Here is a 20238-nt window from a genome sequence, read left to right on the forward strand (position 1 = left end):
AGGATTAAGGACCCTTATATGTTTATACTTCCAAAACCTGAAAAGTGAGATATAACTTGGGACTAAGCCAATGTAAAAGATAAATTAGTGATTGGGGACATGCCCAAAGGATAACTGAGAATGATCCCAGAGGATCACTGGGGACGAGCCCAAAGGATAACTGGGGATGATCCCGGAGGATCACTGGGGACAAGCCCATAGGATAACTGGGGACAAGCCCAAAGGATCGTATGTAAACTGGAGTATGGCCCTTTCTGGCAACTATCCAAACTTGGTGACATGAAAATGTCAAAACCTTAGCTATCGTGAAAACGTTAGAAACCTTAGGAACGGATGTATGGTGCGTCCACCATTATACGTAGGATCCTAAATATAGCCAGTACAATGAGGTTGTCAGCCCCCAAAGTGGGTACTGGTCCCAAAGACGTGAACTATACCAGGATCATTGTGCGCTGCTGGCGGAAACTGGGGATAATCCCAAGGATAACTGGGGTCGGACCCAAGGATCTGTGGTGCTCTTGGAGATCTTTGACGATTTGCTGAAGATACCTGAACTATCATAACTCAAATGGTTTGTGAGTAGAGGATGAAGGATACATGATCCTTATCCTTAGGCAACAAGTAAGAAAATGCAATAGTTTTAGGATAAGCATATTACCAGAGTAAGGATCACTGATATCTCCGGGATCCTTCAAGGATACTTCAATGTAAGGATCACATGCATGAAGGATCATGTTCACATGAAATACTTCTTTAAGTGAACAGCATTCCAGGCTCTTGGTAACAAGTTTCCTTCCATGGTTAGCAACCTATATGCCCCCTTTCCTGCTTCAGCTTCAATCAAGTAGGGACCTTCCCATTTTGGTGCTAGTTTCCCGTCAGCAGGATTGATAGTATTTTGAAATGCTTTTCTCAACACCATATCTCCGACTTGGAACTTCCTTATCCTGACATTTTTGTTGTAGGTACCGGCCATTCTTTGTTGGTAGCTTGCCATCCTTATTCTAGCTAGATCCCTGATTTCTTCAATAGTATCCAAATCCTGAGCTAGGATTGCAGCATTTTCTTCAGGATCACGAGCAATTGTTCTAGCAGTTGGGATCACCATCTCTGTTGGGATCACTGCTTCTGCCCCAAATACTAAAGAGAAGGGTGTTTGACCGGTGGCATTCTTGGGAGTTGTCCTATCAGCCCATAGCACATAAGGTAACTCCTCTGCCCATTTTCCTTTCTTGGATCCTAGCTTCTTCTTCAAATTGTTGATGATGATCTTGTTGGATGATTCTGCTTGACCATTGGCTTGTGGATGAACTGGTGTTGATGTTATCATCTTGATTCCCCAACTGTTACAAAAGTTAGTGGTTCTGCTTCCAATGAATTGGGAACCATTATCACATACAATTTCAGAGGGAATGCCAAATCTAGTTATAATATTTCTTTTGATAAAGGATATAACTTCTTTTTCTCTGACTTGAGCAAAGGCTTCAGCTTCTATCCATTTAGAGAAGTAGTCAGTCATGGCAAGCATAAATACTTTTCCACCAGGTGCTTTAGGGAGCTTGCCAACTATATCCATTCCCCATCTCATGAATGGCCAAGAGGATGGAATGGGGTGTAGTAATTCAGCTGGTTGGTGAAGGATATTGCTATGCCTTTGGCAAGGATCACATTTCTTAGCATACTCTATAGCATCCCTTTTCATGGTTGGCCAGTAGTATCCTGTTCTAAGGATCCTTGAGAATAATGCCCTGCCCCCAGTGTGGTTTCCACAATCTCCTTCGTGGAAGTCTCTCAACACTTCTTCAATTTCAGGATCTTCAATACATCTTAAATATGGTCCTGCAAGGGATCGTTTATATAGCACATTATTTAAGATTGCAAATTGAGATACCTTAATCCTGAAAGCTCTAGGATTTTCTCCCGTTGGAATCTCCCCATGTTGCAAGTATCTCATGATTGGTGAGATCCATGATCCTGAATAAGATTGGACTTCTTCACTAGGGATCATTGCAGTATCCTCTTCTATTTCCATGGCCACCTGATTTCCAATAGCAGGAGCCAGGATATGGATGATAGGGATACTTATATCTTCTGGAATCTTCAAGGATGATCCTAGGTTGGCCAATGCATCAGCTTCCGTGTTATCCTCCCTTGGTACCTGTGTTAAGCTAAAAGAAACAAAAGAGAGTGCCAATTCTTTGACTATCTCTAAATATTTTGTTAGTTTTTCACCTTTAACAGCATAGGATCCGTTAAAGTGATTAGTGATTAATAATGAATCTACATATACTTTGAGATACTTTACCCCCATATCCTTAGCAATTTGTAAGCCAGCAATTAAGGCTTCATACTCAGCCTCATTGTTAGTTGCTTGGAACTCACAGGCTATGGAGTGGGGTATTATGTCCCCCTGTGGCGATTTTAGTAGGATCCCTAGCCCTGTGCCTTTGATATTTGAGGATCCGTCAGTGTGTAGTATCCAAGGATCCTTGGTTTCATCCAGCTGCTGGACCTCCAGTTCTGCTTCTTTTTGTAGATCACTACTGAAATCAGCCACAAAGTCAGCTAGTGCTTGAGATTTAATAGCTGTTCTTGGTTCGTATCTTATATCATGGGCACTAAGCTTTACTGCCCACTTAGCCATTCTTCCTGACATATCTGGTTTCCTGAGGACATTCTTAATTGGAAAATTAGTTCTAACAACAATAGTATGGGTTTCAAGATAATGTCTTAACTTAGTCGATGCCATGATTAATGCAAGGATAAGTTTTTCGAGGTGTGAGTACCTGGATTCGGCATCAAGTAGACTTTTACTTACATAGTAGATAGGATATTGTGTACCTTCGTGATCCTTAACAAGGACAGCACTTACAGCGGTTGAGGATACCGCCAGATATAAGGATAACACATCTCCTTTTTCTGGTTTCGCTAATGCTGGTGCTGAGGACATATACTCTTTTAGGGCTTGTAAAGCATTCTCATGCTTCTCAGTCCATTCGAACTTCTTATTCTTCCTTAGGATATCGTAGAATTCTTTGCATTTTTCTGAGGATTTCGATATGAACCTGTTCAAAGCTGCTATCCTGCCTGTCAGTCTTTGAACATCCTTGGCATTGGCAGGAGATTTGATATTTATTAATGCTTTGATTTGTTCCGGGCTTGCTTCAATGCCCCTCTGGGTTACCATGTATCCTAAGAATTTTCCTGCCTTAACACCAAAATGACATTTTGAAGGATTAAGTTTCATGTTGTAATTATCAAGGATATCGAATGCTTCTTCCAAGTCCCTTAGGTGATCCTCAGCTTTCTTTGACTTGACCACCATATCATCTATGTACACCTCCATAGTTTTTCCAATTTGATCTTTGAACATCATATTTACCAGCCTTTGATATGTTGCACCTGCATTTCTTAGTCCAAAAGGCATGGCAATATAACAATATAAACCGGTTGGGGTCATAAAGGCTGTATCCTCTTGGTCAGATGGTTCCATCTGGATTTGTTGGAACCCAGATGACGCATCCATAAAGGTCAACAGTTCATGCCCCGCTGTTGCATCCACCATGGAGTCAATGTGGGGTAATGGGAAAGGATCCTTGGGACATGCCTTGTTCAGATCAGTGAAGTCGACACATACCCTCCACTTTCCGTTTTTCTTTTGTACAACAACCACATTGGCTAACCATTTAGGATATTTTACCTCTCTGATCATACCTGCTCGAAGTAGTCTCTCTACTTCTTCTTGGATAATGGCATTCCTCTCTGGTGCAAACTTCCTCCTTTTTTGATGGATTGGTTTGATAGACCTGTCAATGCCAAGTTTGTGAGTAATAATATCCTTAGATATACCTGTCATGTCTTCATGTTTCCAGGCAAAGGTGGATTTTCTTCTTTTGAGGAAGGATATCATGTCTTCTTTCATGTTGCCAAGGATCCCTGATCCGATATAGATTTTCGATTCAGGATCACTAGGATCCAAGAGGATTTCGTCCACATCTTGTTCTCTTGCCTCCAAGACATTCCTCGGAGGATACTGTAATTGCTATTGCTCCCTTGGCTTCGAGGTTGGCTTCATGGATGAAGTATAGCAATCCTTAGCCTCTTGCTGGTCACTATCGATCTTGATTATCCCCCACGGGCTAGGGAGCTTCACACATTGATGGTAGGTAGATGGAACTGCTTTCATGTCATGTATCCAAGGCCTGCCAAGGATAACGTTGCAACAAGATAAACAGTCAATAACACAAAATTTTTGGTAATTATGTAATCCTTCCACGTAGATTGGGAGTTTGATGTCCCCCAGAGTTTTCTTCGTTTCCCCACTGAATCCAACAAGCACGGAGGATCTTGGTATGATGTCTGATTCCGGGATTCCCATCTTCTTCAAGACATCAAGCTGGATAATGTTCACTGAGCTCCCTCCGTCAATAAGGATCCTGCGGACAAAATGATTAGAGATAAAGAGAGTGATAACTAAGCTATCACGGTGAGGATCCTGAACGTTAATGCGATCATCCTCATCAAATGTTATCATCTTCCCTTCTGAGACACTTGAGGTTCTAATAGGCCTTTCTCCATTATCCATTTTTGATTCTTTTGCATGTCTTTTGGCCGCTGAAAAGGATGTACCACAAATGTCTGATCCTCCGGATATGAAGTTAATCACTTGTGCGTTTGCCGGAGGTGCTGGAGCCTTTTCAGGGATCCTTTCAGGATCCTGGGTCCTTTGCTTTTTTCTCCCCAACAATTCTTTTAGATGCCCCTTGCTTAGCAGGTATCCAATTTCTTTTCTTAAGGCTATGCAATCTTCAGTTAGATGCCCGAAATCCTCATGGTATGCACACCATTTGGACTTATCCTTAGTCCTGGATGGTTTATCATTCTTCCTGGGCCATCTGGCTTTTTCACCTAGGTTCTGCATTGCAAGGATCAGTTCATGATTATCAACGGAAAAACAATATTCTGAGATTGGAGGATATTCTTCATCATCCTCTTCTTGGTCAACAGCATGCACATTCTTGTTCTCGTTTCTATGGTAGGATTTGAACTTGTTGCTTTTGAAGGAGGATCCTTGCTTGTCTTGTTTTGAGGATCCTACTTGTCTTTCCTGGATCCTCTTGTCGTCCTCTAGCCGGATAAACCTGAGTGCTCTAGTTCTTACTTCATCTAAATTCCTGCATGGTGTCATAACAAGATCATCATAGAATAATGAATCCTTAAGCAGTCCCATTTTGAAGGCTTCAACAGCCGTAGCCATATCCAAGTTGGGAATGTCCAAGGATTCTTTACTAAATTTAGTTATATAATCCCTTAATGATTCGTTATGATTTTGAGTTATCCTGTACAAATCACTAGTTAATTTTTCAAATTTTCTACTACAAGAGAATTGGTTATTGAATAAATTAACTAAATTGGCAAATGAAGTAATAGAGTAAGGGGGAAGACTTAGCAGCCATTTAAGAGCTGATCCAGTATGAGTAGATCCAAATCCTTTACACAGGCATGCTTCCTTCAATTTTTCTGGGATAGGATTGATCTCCATCCTCTCCCTGTATTGTGCTATATGCTCCTCCGGATCCGTTGTGCCATCATACAACTTCATGGTAGGGATATGGAACCTTTTGGGTACCTCTGCGTCACAAATTGGTGGTGCAAAACGAGATACCTTGTGGCTTCCATCTGCAATCTCTGGGATAGGCTTGACTACCCCTGGAACACTTGAGATCATGTCCTTTAGTTTCTGTAATTCCCTGGCCATAGCATGATTGGTACCTGTATCCTGCATGAATCCAAGGTTAGTAGTAGGATAATTATTTAGAGTGTTACCTCCCATTGGGTTCAAGTTAGGGAATCCATATTGCTGGGATTCTGGAACAACGGAGGGACCAGTGGAAGCAATGGTCTGCATTGGAATGAAGTCCCCTTGATGGACATCTAGACTTCCTGTTTGCAAACTTTTTAGGGATCCTGGCATCGGTAAGGATCCTGGTATCTGGGATGATCCTGGAACGAAGGAGGATCCTTGAACCTGGGATGATCCTGGAACAAAGGAGGATCCTTGAACCTGGGATGATCCTGGAACAAAGTAGGATCCTGGAAACTGCTGTGTCTCCGGATAGGCTCCCGAATTCCTGAAGGATCCCATGTACTGAGGATAGGATCCTACGGGCTGAAAATATGAGCCTGATGTCTGAGTCATTGCTGCCGAGTTGAGATGTGATCCTCGTGACTCCCCTATAATTTGCACGTCCGGGATCCCTGATGGCTGGGAAGTGGTCATCGGAGTATCAAAGCTTAAGGATTTGGGCATCAGTGGAGAATGATCCTCTGCCGCTTTCTTTTGTCTTTTGAGATCTCCAATTTCCCTGAGGATCCTTTCGTTAGTTTCATCTTGCCGCTGCACACGATCCTTCATCTGCAAAATTAAAGCAAATACATCACTAGTACTGGGAATAGAAGAATTCATAGCAGAAGAAGATAGAGGTTTAGAGGAAGTGGGAGTTGATCTCTTCTCAGTATTTTTCTGGGATCCTGCCGGTGGAGGAGGCAAGGTGATCTGTGATGAAGTGACCGCAGACATCGCTGTGGACGTGTTCTTCAATGATGAAGCCATGTAACTCTCTGAAATGATTTCGAACAAAAGATTTTCTTATGAATGAAGCACCAATTGCCCCACGGTGGGCGCCAAACTGTTTTGGTTAAAAATCACACAAGGATAATGTAACCAAACTTTATGAAAACGGGGTATGATGCTTGGTTGATTATGAAAGTAAAGGATCACTTTTACGATAAAGATGCAAAGACACAATGATTTATACGAGGAAAAAGCCCTTGATCAATGAATGATCTCCGGCATAAAAAACCTCGGGTGATGGCAACTACCGATCACCAACTTCCATATAACAAAAATATGATTACAACTTTGGATGATAATGAGCTGAGTACAAGGATCACTGAGTGTCTAAGTGTTTGAGAGTTGTGTCGTATGTCGTGTGTGTCCTTCCGAATGAGGAAGAGTGGTATTTATACAAGTGTAGGTGACTTATTTTAGGTAAAATGACTAATTATCAGCTCATTACCCCTTTAGAAATAAAGACAATCTAGCCTAAATTGCTGCCCATAAATCAAGCCATGTTTCCATATCCTGTGCAACGTCTTTCTTCAATTAAGCTCTTGCCATATTTGTGAAGACGCGTCCCTGGATCATGATGTCTAGAGCATATCCTGCTAGATGTTCCTGCAAAACAATATTGTATTAAGCGGAAGTGGCCGTTAGTATGAGGATCACCATAATGTCCCATGACCCTGATCCTGAAGTTCTGCTGAGGATCACTGTCTGCCAAAGAAACAAGGATCACTGGTTAGGATCATGTGTAAGGATCACCTATAATAAAATCCAGCCCTAACACTTAGCTAACGTGAAAACGTTAGAAACCTTAGGAACGGATGTATGGTACGTCTACCATTATACGTAGGATCCTAGATATAGCCAGTACGATGAGGTTGTCAGCCCCTAAAGTGAGTACTGGTCCCAAAGACGTGAACTATACCAGGATCATCGTGCGCTACAGGCGAAAACTGGGGACAAGCCCAAGGATAACTGGGGTTGAACCCAAGGATCTGAGGTGCTTTTGAAGACTATCAATAACATGCTGAGGATACCTGTACTATCAGAACTCAAATTCTCGTGAGAGGAGGATGAAGGATACATGATCCTTATCCTTAGGTAAAAATAAGAAAATGGAAAAGTTTTGAGATAAGGACTTTACCAGAGTAAGGATCACTGATATCGCCGGGATCCTTTGTGGATGCTTTCATTGTAAGGATCATATATTTGAAGGATCCTGTTCACATGAAATATTTCTTTAAGTGAATAGCATTCCAGGCTCTTGGTAACAAATTTCCTTCCATGGTTAGCAATCTGTATGCCCCCTTTCCTGCTTCGGCTTCAATCAAGTAAGGGCCTTCCCATTTTGGTGCCAATTTTCCATCAGCAGGATTGATGGTATTTTGGAATGCTTTTCTCAACACCATATCCCCGACTTGGAACTTCCTTATCCTGACATTTTTGTTGTAGGCACCAGCCATTCTTTGTTGGTAGCTTGCCATCCTTATCCTAGCTAGATCCCTGATTTCCTCAATAGTATCCAAGTCTTGAGCTAGGTTTGCAGCATTCTCTTCAGGATCACGAGTACTTGTTCTAGCAGTTGGAACCACCATTTCTGTTGGGATCACTGCTTCTGCCCCAAATACTAAAGAGAAGGGTGTTTGACCAGTGGCATTCTTGGGAGTTCTCCTATCAGCCCACAGCACATAAGGCAATTCCTCTGCCCATTTCCCCTTCTTGGATCCTAATTTCTTCTTCAGGTTGTTGATGATGATCTTGTTGGATGATTCTGCTTGACCATTGGCTTGTGGATGGACTGGTGTTGATGTTATCATCTTAATTCCCCAACTGTCACAAAAGTTAGTGGTTCTGCTCCCAATGAATTGGGAACCATTATCACATACAATTTCAGAGGGAATGCCAAATCTGGTTATAATGTTTCTCTTAATATAGGATATAACTTCCTTTTCTCTGACTTGAGCAAAAGCTTCAGCTTCTATCCACTTGGAGAAGTAGTCGGTCATGGCAAGCATAAATACTTTTCCACCAGGTGCTTTAGGGAGCTTGCCAACTATATCCATTCCCCATCTCATGAATGGCCAAGAGGATGGTATAGGATGTAGAAATTCAGCTGGCTGATGAAGGATATTGCTGTGTCTTTGACAAGGATCACACTTCTTAGCATATTCTACAGCATCCCTTTTCATAGTTGGCCAGTAGTATCCTGTTCTAAGGATCCTTGAGAACAATGCCCTGCCCCCAGTGTGGTTTCCACAATCTCCTTCATGGAAGTCTCTCAACACTTCTTGAATTTCGGGATCCTCGATACATCTTAAATATGGTCCTGCAAGAGATCGCTTATATAATACATTATTTAAGACTGTGAATTGAGATACCTTAATCCTGAAAGCTCTAGGATTTTCTCCCATAGGAATCTCCCCGTGTTGTAAGTATCTTATGATTGGTGAGATCCATGATCCTGAGTGAGATTGAGTTTCCTCACTAGGAATCATGCAGTATCCTCTTCTATTTCCATGGCCACCTGATTTTCAATAGCAGGAGCCAGGATATGGATGATGGGGATACTTATATCCTCTGGGATCTTCAAGGATGATCCTAGATTGGCCAATGCATCAGCTTCTGTATTTTCCTCCCTTGGTACCTGTGTTAAACTGAAAGAAACAAAGGAGAGTGCCAATTCTTTGACTATCTCTAAATATTTGGTTAGTTTTTCACCTTTAACAGCATAGGATCCATTAAAGTGATTAGTGATCAGTAATGAGTCTACGTATACTTTAAGATATCTGATCCCCATATCCTTAGCAATTTGCAAGCCAGCAATTAAGGCTTCATATTCAGCCTCATTGTTAGTTGCTTGGAACTCACAAGCTATGGAGTGGGGTAACAGTAAGTAAAAGCATAACAGTAAGTCCGTATGTAACATGTGGCTCTACTGGGCCGTTATTGGTTTATATTGGTGGGGGCTTCCCATGTTATTAATCCACTAGACTATGCGTAACCATAAGTGACAACTCGTGTTTCAGAACCTATCTTTGTGTTTAGTGTAACATGTTTGAACGCTACGTGTTTTGTGATGCTTTGATTTAATTGAATGATATGTTATGCATTATGCGAATTGTGTATGTATGTATAGATCTCGTTGCATAAAACCCTTGGGCCGCACACAATTGCTCAATCTGTACTCGGCCCACATGAAATTCAAATAGGGGCCCGACCCTCTTCTACATCGTATACACACACATAATTTGTGTGTGATTCTCATAACCTTCAAAACGCAAAAGATTTATCCGAAGCCTACCACTATACGAATTGTTTGATTATTTTATGAATTGTATATTTGTGGGCTTGTCTGATTTTATTGGTGTTCTCGGCCCAAATGACTATGAGGCCAAAACCGAGCCCAGTCTCCTCCCCATTATTTACGTGAATTGTGTATTAGATGTCACAACCCTTTTTGCAAACCCTATTCGTTCCACAACCCTCTATCTTGGACGGCAAACTTCTTGGATCGAAACCCCACTCCCTTCGATTTCTGTGTTCTTGTATATCTCTATCAGGTTAGCATATTTTATTACATGATGTATTTGGTTCTATATTTGTGTTGTGTATAAAAGGGGTTTACATCGAATGTATGTTTATAGTTGATATATGATTCATAATTAATGGTGAGGTAGCAGTTGCTTTGTATGTTGAGCCTACATCGAATGGGTATATGTGACGGTCCAATAGCTTGCATGTAATGATGTTATAAAGAGGATAACCTTGCCATGTGAAATTGACGGCCATGTGAAATTGTTACTTCTATCTTCTTAATCCATGTGCACATTTTAATGAGTATTGTCAGATTAGTCAAAGATTGGTTTTATGTGGAATAATTGATGTGATGATGTGATGTATTGTTGCCGTCAACAACTTGGTTGATCACATGGGTCTTTCATAAACAATGTATCTAATTGGCTGCACCACTATAGCATGCAATTGTCTAATCATTTGAACATTCAAGGTGGGTTAATAATAAATAAAAAAAAAGAAAAACGGATATTGTCGGCCAAGTGCTCTAATTGGGCCGCACCCAAAGGCCACTCAAATGTATTTATTTTGTGTTAATATTAACTGATAAATGATACTAATTTAGTATATGCCATTAACAGTATATGCTAATAATGTGTAGCAAGAATTATTCATATTACTTGAAGGTAATTAGGCATTTAGGTTAAATCAAATATTGATTAGTATAAGTATAACAAATGGTGAAATCGGACCCTTGATGGTTTGGGTTGATGTGTAAACTGTCGAAATATATACTCTGTTGGGCCTTGTGTGGTAACCGGGTTTCATTAGCAATACGGCCCACCTAGTTACACTTGGGCCGCAACTGTTTTGGTTTAAGGGGGCACGCATCTGCATATATTTCGTTGATGATGCAATGTGTGGGCCGAAGCATTGACGGGTCGTTACATGCTAAGTGATCTCTTGATGATAATAAGTTAGTGGATTACTGTTATGATTTGGATTACGTGAGTGTGCTACATGTAAAATAACTGTGCTTTAAGTGAGCAATGAATTTGTGAATTGATTGTACATGAAAGATGTAGTTCATGTGCACGTAAAACTGACATATATTGGTAACCCTTTTAGGACGTGTTTGTTCAACTGATAAACAAGATACTTAATCTTACCGAGCAAACCAAGGTGAGTTCACACTCTTACCAAGGCATGGGATTCCCGGGGTGTTGGGAATGGGATTAAAAGGATAAGGTTGAATAGATTCATACGGATACCATTACTAGACTACCATACCATCGTCCTCGGTTGTGCAGGACACATACGTAAAACCTACGTATACTTATGCTACTCGCTATCCTCGGTTGTGAAGGATACTCACGTAAAACCTACGTGAACTTATACTCACTACTGCCTCGGTTGTGTCAGGCACTTACGTAAAACCTACGTAAACCCCCGCGTACTCCTATCCTCGGTTGTGAAGGATACTTACGTAAAACCTACGTAAACCCCATACGCGCTACTGTTCTCGGTTGTGAAGAACACTTATGGTTATGCATAGTCTAGTGGATTAATAACATGGGAAGCCCCCACCAATATAAACCAATAACGGCCTAGTAGAGCCACATGTTACATGCGGACTTACTGTTATGCTTTTACTTACTGTGAACTCGCTCAACTAGTTGTTGACTCTCTGCTGCATGCCTTGCAGGACCTTAGGTACTTTTGGAGCTTGCACAAGGAGGAGCAGGTCGTTGTGGGCAAATGGATCGTGATTACTTATTAAACACTTATGACGTTTCAAACATTAATACTTATGTTGGGTTTTACATTAATGCTTCCGCTACATTTACTTATGTTGGTTTTGATAAGCACCTTTCGTATTGATGGATAACTTTTACCTTTTAATTACATGTTCAATATGATTGGTGGCTTGATCCTGGTCATGTCACGCCTCCAAGCGGTGATACTCCGCGTGTGGATTTTGGGGGTGTGACAGGTATTATGTCCCCCTGTGGCGATTTTAGTAGTATGCCGAGCCCTGTGCCTTTAGCATTTGAGGATCCATCAGTGTGTAGTATCCAAGGATCCTTGGTTTCATCTAGCTGCTGGACCTCCAATTCTGCTTCCTTTTGTAGATCACTATTGAAATCAGCCACAAAGTCTGCTTGTGCTTGGGATTTAATGGCTGTTCTAGGCTCATATCTTATATCATGGGCACTAAGCTTTACTGCCCACTTAGCCATCCTTCCGGACATCTCTGGTTTCCTGAGGACATTCTTGATTGGAAAATTAGTTCTAACAACAATAGTATGGGTTTCAAAATAATGTCTTAGCTTAGTAGATGCCATAATTAATGCAAGAATAAGTTTTTCAAGGTGTGAGTACCTAGATTCGGCATCAAGTAAACTTTTACTTACATAGTAGATAGGATGTTGTGTACCTTCGTGATCCTTAACAAGGACTGCACTTACAGCGGTTGAGGATACCGCCAGATATAAGGATAACACATCTCCTTTTCCGGGTTTCATTAATGCTGGAGCTGAGGACATATATTCTTTGAGGGCTTTCAAAGCATTCTCGTGCTTTTCAGTCCATTCAAATCTCTTGTTTTTCCTTAGGATATCATAAAATTCTTTACATCTTTCTGAGGATTTTGATATGAACCTGTTTAGAGCTGCTATCCTGCCTGTTAGCCTTTGCACATCCTTAGCATTGGCAGGGGATTTGATATTCACCAATGCTTTAATTTGTTCCGGGCTTGCTTCAATGCCCCTCTGAGTTACCATATATCCTAGAAATTTACCTGCTTTAACACCAAAGTGACATTTCGAAGGATTAAGCTTCATGTTATAATTATCAAGGATATCAAATGCTTCCTCCAAGTCCCTTAGGTGATCCTCAGCTTTCTTTGATTTTACTACCATATCGTCTATGTACACTTCCATAGTCTGTCCAATTTGATCTTTGAACATCATATTCACCAGCCTTTGATATGTTGCACCTGCATTTCTTAGTCCAAAAGGCATAGCAATATAGCAATATAAACCGGTTGGGGTCATAAAGGCCGTATCCTCTTGGTCAGATGGCTCCATCTGAATTTGTTGGAATCCAGATGATGCATCCATAAAGGTTAACAGTTCATTCCCCGCCGTTGCATCTACCATGGAGTCAATGTGGGGTAATGGGAAAGGATCCTTGGGACATGCCTTATTCAGATCAGTGAAATCGACACATACCCTCCACTTTTCGTTTTTCTTTTGGACAACAACCACATTGGCTAACCATTTTGGATATTTTACCTCTCTGATCATACCTGCTCGAAGTAGTCTTTCTACTTCTTCCTGGATAATGGCATTCTTTTCTGGTGCAAACTTCCTCCTTTTTTGGTGGATTGGTTTGATCGACCTGTCAATGCCAAGTTTATGAGTGATAATATCCTTAGATATACCTGTCATATCTTCATGTTTCCATGCAAAGGTAGATTTTCTTCTTTTGAGGAAGGATATTATGTCTTCTTTCATCTTGCCAAGGATCCCTGATCCGATATAGATTTTTGATTCAGGATCATTAGGATCCAGAAGGATTTCGTCCACATCATGTTCCCTTGCCTCCAAGACATTCCTTGGAGGATACTGTAATTGCTATTGCTCCCTTGGCTTCGAGGTTGGTTTCATGGACGAGGTATAACAATCCTTGGCCTCCTGCTGATCACTGTCGATCTTGATTATCCCCCATGGGCTAGGGAGTTTCACACATTGATGGTAGGTGGATGGAACTGCTTTCATATCATGTATCCAGGGCCTGCCAAGGATAACATTACAACAAGATAAACAGTCAATAACACAAAATTTTTGATAATTATGTAATCCTTCCACGTAGATTGCGAGTTTGATGTCCCCCAGAGTTTTCTTAGTTTCTCCACTGAATCCCACAAGTACGGAGGATCTTGGTGTGATGTCTGATTCTGGGATACCCATCTTCTTTAGAACATCAAGCTGGATAATGTTTACTGAGCTTCCTCTGTCGATAAGGATCCTGCGGACAAAATGGTTAGAAATAAATAGAGTAATAACTAAACTATCATGATGAGGATCCTGGATGTTAATGCGGTCATCCTCATCAAATGTTATCGTATTTCCCTCCGAGATACTTGATGTTCGGATAGGTTTTTCTCCATTATCCATTTTTGCTTCCTTTGCATGCCTTTTAGCCGCTGAGAAGGATGTACCACAGATGTCTGATCCTCCGGAAATAAAGTTGATAACTTGTGCATTCGCCGGGGGGGCTGGAGCTTTTTCAGGGATCCTTTCAGGATCCTGAGTCCTTTGCTTTTTTCTTCCCAACAACTCTTTTAGATGCCCCTTGCTTAGCAGATATCCAATTTCCTTTCTTAATGCGATGCACTCTTCAGTTAGATGCCCGAAATCCTCGTGGTATGCACACCACTTTGACTTGTCTTTAGTCCCGGATGGTTTATCATTCTTTCTGGGCCACCTGGCTTTTTCTCCTAGATTCTGCATTGCAAGGATTAGTTCATGATTGTCAACAGAAAAACAATATTCAGAAATCGGCGGATAATCCTCATCATCCTCTTCTTGGTCAACAGCATGCACGTTCTGGTTGTCATTTCTATGGTAGGATTTGAATTTATTGCTCTTGAAGGAGGATCCTTGCTTCTCATGTTTTGAGGATCCTACTTGTCACTCCTGGATCCTCTTGTCATCCTCTAGCCGGATGAACCTGAGTGCCCGAGTCCTTACTTCATCTAGGTTCCTGCACGGTGTCATAACAAGATCATCATAGAACAATGAATCCTTAAGCAGTCCCATTTTGAAGGCCTCAACAGCCGTGGCCATATCCAAGTTGGGAATGTCCAAGGATTCTATACTGAATTTAGTTATATAATCCCTTAATGATTCATTATGACTTTGAGTTACCCTGTATAAATCACTAGTTAATCTTTCAAATTTTCTACTACAAGAGAATTGATTATTGAATAAATTAACTAAATTAGCAAATGAAGTGATAGAGTAAGGGGGAAGACTTAGAAGCCATTTAAGAGCTGATCCAGTAAGAGTGGATCCAAATCCTTTACATAGGCATGCTTCCTTTAACTTTTCTGGGATTGGATTGATCTCCATCCTCTCCCTGTATTGTGCTATGTGCTCCTCAGGATCCGTTGTACCATCATACAGCTTCATAGTAGGGATATGGAACCTTTTGGGTACCCCTGCATCACAAATTGGTGGTGCAAAACGAGATACCTTATGGCTTCCATCTGCAATCTCCGGGATAGGCTTGACTACCCCTGGAACACTTGAGATCATATCCTTCAGCTTCTGCAACTCCCTGGCCATAGCATGATTGATACCTGTATCCTGCACGAATCCATGGTTAGTGGTAAGATAATTATTTAAGGTGTTACCTCCCATTGGGTTCAGTTTAGGAATACTGGGTGTGAATCCATATGGCTGGGATTCTGGGATGATGGAAGGACCAGTGGAGGCAGTGGTCTGCATTGGAATGAAATCCCCTTGATGGACATCTAGATTTCCTGTTTGCAAACTCTTTAGGGATCCTGGCATCTGGGAGGATCCTGGTATCTGACACGATCCCGGAACAAAGGAGGATCCTTGAACCTGGGATGATCCTGGAACAAAGAAGGATCCTTGAACCTGGGATGATCCTGGAACAAAGGAGGATCCTTGAACCTGGGATGATCCTGGAACAAAGTAGGATCCTTGAAACTGCTGTGCTCCTGGATAGGCTCCTGAATTCACGAAGGATCCCATATGCTGAGGATAGGATCCTGCCGGCTGAAAATGTGAGCCCGATGCCTGAGTCATTATTGCCGATCCGAGGTGCAATCCTTTTGATCCTCCCACAATTTGAACGTCTGGGACTCCTGATGGCTGAGAAGTGATCATCGGAGTATCAAAACTTAAAGATTTGGGCATCAGTGGGGAATGATCCTCTGCCGCTTTCTTTTGTCTTTTGAGATCTCCGATTTCCTTGAGGATCCTGTCATTATTTTCATCCTGCTGCTGCATACGATCCTTCATCTGCAAAATCAAAGTAAATACATCACTAGTACTGGGAGCAGAAGAATTCATAGCAGAAGAAGATGGAGGTTTAGAGAAAGTAGGAGTTGGTCTCTTCTCAGCATTTTTTTTGAGATTCTGCCGGTGGTGGAGGCAAAGGCAGAGTGTTCTGAGACGAGGTGACTGCAGACATCGCCGTGGATGTATTCTTCAATGATGAAGCCATGTAATTCTTTGAAATGATTTCGAACAGAAAGTTTTCTTACGAATGAAGCACCAATTGCCCCACGGTGGGCGCCAATTTGTTTTGGTCAAAAATTACACAAGGATAATGCAACCAAACTCTAAGTAAACGGGGAATGATGCTTGGTTTGTTGACAAAGTAAAGGATCACTTTAGTGAGAAATATGCAAGTGACACAAGGATTTATACGAGGAAAAAGCCCTTGATCAATGAATGATCTCCGGCATAAAAAACCTCGGGTGATGGCAACTACCGATCACCAAACTTCAATATAACAAAAAATTTTTACAACTTCGGATGATAATGAGCTGAGTACAAGGATCACTATAGTATCGAGTGTCTAAGCGTGTGAGAAATGTGTTGTGTGTCTTCCGAATGGGGAAGAGTGTTATATATACAAGTGTGAGTGACCTATTTTAGGTAAATAGACTAACAATCAGCTCATTACCCCTTTAGAAATAAAAGTAAATCTAGCCTAAATTATTGCCCTTAAATCATGCCGAGTTTCCATATCCTCTACAACGTTCATCTCTGATTAAGCATATGCCAAAGTTGTAAAGACGCGTCCCTTGTTTGCGATGCTAAGAGCGGATCCTGCTAGACATTCCTGCAAGATAACATTAAATTCAATGAAAACAACTGTTAGCATGAGGATCCCTATGATGGTCCGTGATCCTGATCCTGGAACTCTGCTGAGGATCACTATCTGCCAAGGAAACGAGGATCACTGGTTAGGATCACATGTAAGGATCATGTGTTATAAAAATCCAGCCCTAACACAAAGGAAGCTAAAATGGATAACGGAGAAAGACCTATACGAACATCAAGTGTCTCGGAAGGAAGAGTTATAACCTTTGATGAGGATGATCGAGTTGACATCCAGGATCCTCATCATGATAGTTTAGTTATTACTCTCTTTATTTCTAACAACTTTGTCCACAGGATCCTTATTGACGGAGGAAGCTCAGTAAACATTATCCAGCTTGATGTTCTAAAGAAAATGGGTATCCCTGAATCAGATATCACACCAAGATCCTCCGTGCTTGTAGGATTTAGTGGCGAAACTAAGAAAACCCTGGGGGACATCAAACTCCCAATTTATGTGGAAGGATTACATAATTATCAAAAATTTTGTGTTATTGACTGTTTGTCTTGTTGCAATGTTATCCTTGGTAGGCCCTGGATACACGATATGAAGGCAGTCCCATCCACCTACCATCAGTGTGTGAAGCTCCCTAGCCCATGGGGGATAATCAAGATCGATAGTGATCAGCAGGAGGCTAAGGATTGTTACACCTCATCAATGAAACCAGCCTCGAAATCAAGGGAGCAATAGCAATTAAAGTATCCTCCAAGGAATGTCTTGGAGGCAAGAGAGCAGGATGTGGACGAAATCCTCCTGGATCCTGATGATCCTGAATCCAAAATCTATATCGGATCAGGGATCCTTGGATAAATGAAAGAAGACATCGTATCCTTCCTCAAAAGAAGAAAATCTACCTTTGCATGGAAACATGAGGATATGACAGGTATATCTAAAGATATTATCACTCATAAACTTGGCATTGACAGGTCAGTTAAACCAATCCATCAAAAAAGGAGGAAGTTTGCACCAGAAAGAAATGCCATTATCCAGGAAGAGGTAGAAAGATTACTACGGGCAGGTATGATTAGAGAAGTAAATTATCCAAAATGGTTGGCCAATGTGGTTGTCGTTCAAAAGAAAAATGGAAAGTGGAGGGTATGTGTCGATTTCACTGATTTGAATAAGGCATGTCCCAAGGATCCTCTCCCATTACCCCACATTGACTCCATGGTGGATGCAACGGCGGGTCATGAACTGTTAACCTTTATGGATGCATCATCTGGATTCCAACAAATTCAGATGGAACCATCTGACCAAGAGGATACGGCCTTTATGACCCCAACCGGTTTATATTGTTATATTGCTATGCCTTTTGGATTAAGAAATGTAGGTGCAACATATCAAAGGCTGGTGAATATGATGTTCAAAGATCAAATTGGACAAACTATGGAAGTGTACATAGACGATATGGTGGTGAAATCCAAAAAAACTGAGGATCACCTAAGGGACTTGGAGGAAGCATTTGATATCCTTGATAATTATAACATGAAGCTTAATCCTTCAAAATGTCACTTTGGTGTTAAAGCAGGTAAATTCTTAGGATATATGGTAACCGAGAGGGGCATTGAAGCAAGCCCGGAACAAATCAAAGCATTGGTGAATATCAAATCCCCTGCCAACGCTAAGGATGTGCAAAGGCTAACAGGCAGGATAGCAGCTCTAAACAGATTCATATCCAAATCCTCAGAAAAGTGTAAAGAATTCTATGATATCCTAAGAAAGAACAAGAAATTCGAATGGACTGAAAAGCATGAGAATGCTTTACAAGCACTAAAAGAATACATGTCCTCAGCCCCAGCATTGATGAAACCAGAAAAAGGAGATGTGTTATCCTTATACCTTGCGGTATCCTCAAAAGCAGTAAGTGCAGTCCTTGTTAAGGATCATGAAGGTACACAATATCCTGTCTATTATGTAAGTAAGAGTCTACTTGATGCTGAATCCAGGTATTCACACCTTGAAAAACTTATTCTCGCACTGATTATGGCATCTACTAAGCTAAGACATTATTTTGAAACCCATGTTATTGTTGTTAGAACTAATTTTCCAATTAAGAATGTCCTCAGGAAACCAGAGATGTCCGGAAGAATGGCTAAGTGGGCAGTAAAGCTTAGTGCCCATGATATAAGATATGAGCCTAGAACAACCATCAAATCCTAAGCATTAGCAGACTTTGTGGCTGATTTCAGTAGTGATTTACAAAAGGAAGCCGAATTGGAAGTCCAGCAGCTGGATGAAACCAAGGATCCTTGGATACTACATACTGACGGATCCTCAAAAGTTAAAGGCACGGGGCTTGGTATACTACTAAAATCGCCACAGGGGGACATAATACCCCATTCTATAGCTTGTGAGTTCCAAGCCACTAATAATGAGGCTGAATATGAAGCCTTAATCGCTGGTTTGCAAATTGCTAAGCATATGGGGATCAGGTATCTTGAGGTATACGTGGATTCATTGTTAATCACTAATCACTTTAATGGATCCTATGCTGTTAAAGGTGAAAAACTAACCAAATATTTAGAGATAGTCAAAGAATTGGCACTCTCCTTTGTTTCCTTCAGTTTGACACAGGTACCAAGGGAGGAAAATACAGAAGCTGATGCATTGGCCAATCTAGGATCATCTTTGAAGATCCCAGAGGATATAAGTATCCCCATCATCCATATCCTGGCTCCTGCTATTGAAAATCAGGTGGCCATGGATATAGAAGAGGATTCTGCAATGATCACTAGTGAGGATACTCAATCTTGTTCAGGATCATGGATCTCACCAATCATGAGATACTTACAACACGGGGAGATTCCTATGGGAGAAAATCCTAGGGCTTTCAGAATTAAGGTATCTCAATTCACAATCTTAAATAATATGCTGTATAAGCGATCTCTTGCAGGACCATATTTGAGATGTATCGAGGATCCTGAAGTTCAAGAAGTTTTAAAAGACTTCCATGAAGGAGATTGTGGAAACCACACTGGGGGCAGGGCATTGTTCTCAAGGATCTTAAGGACAGGATACTACTGGCCAACTATGAAAAGGGATGCTGTGGAGTATGCTAAGAAGTGTGATCCTTGTCAAAGACACAGCAATATCCTTCATCGGCCGGCTGAATTTCTACATCCCATACCATCCTCTTGGCCATTTATGAGATGGGGGATGGATATAGTTGGCAA

This window comes from Helianthus annuus, chromosome 10, assembly GCF_002127325.2.
Source record: "Helianthus annuus cultivar XRQ/B chromosome 10, HanXRQr2.0-SUNRISE, whole genome shotgun sequence".
NCBI classification, from domain to species: Eukaryota; Viridiplantae; Streptophyta; class Magnoliopsida; order Asterales; family Asteraceae; genus Helianthus; species Helianthus annuus.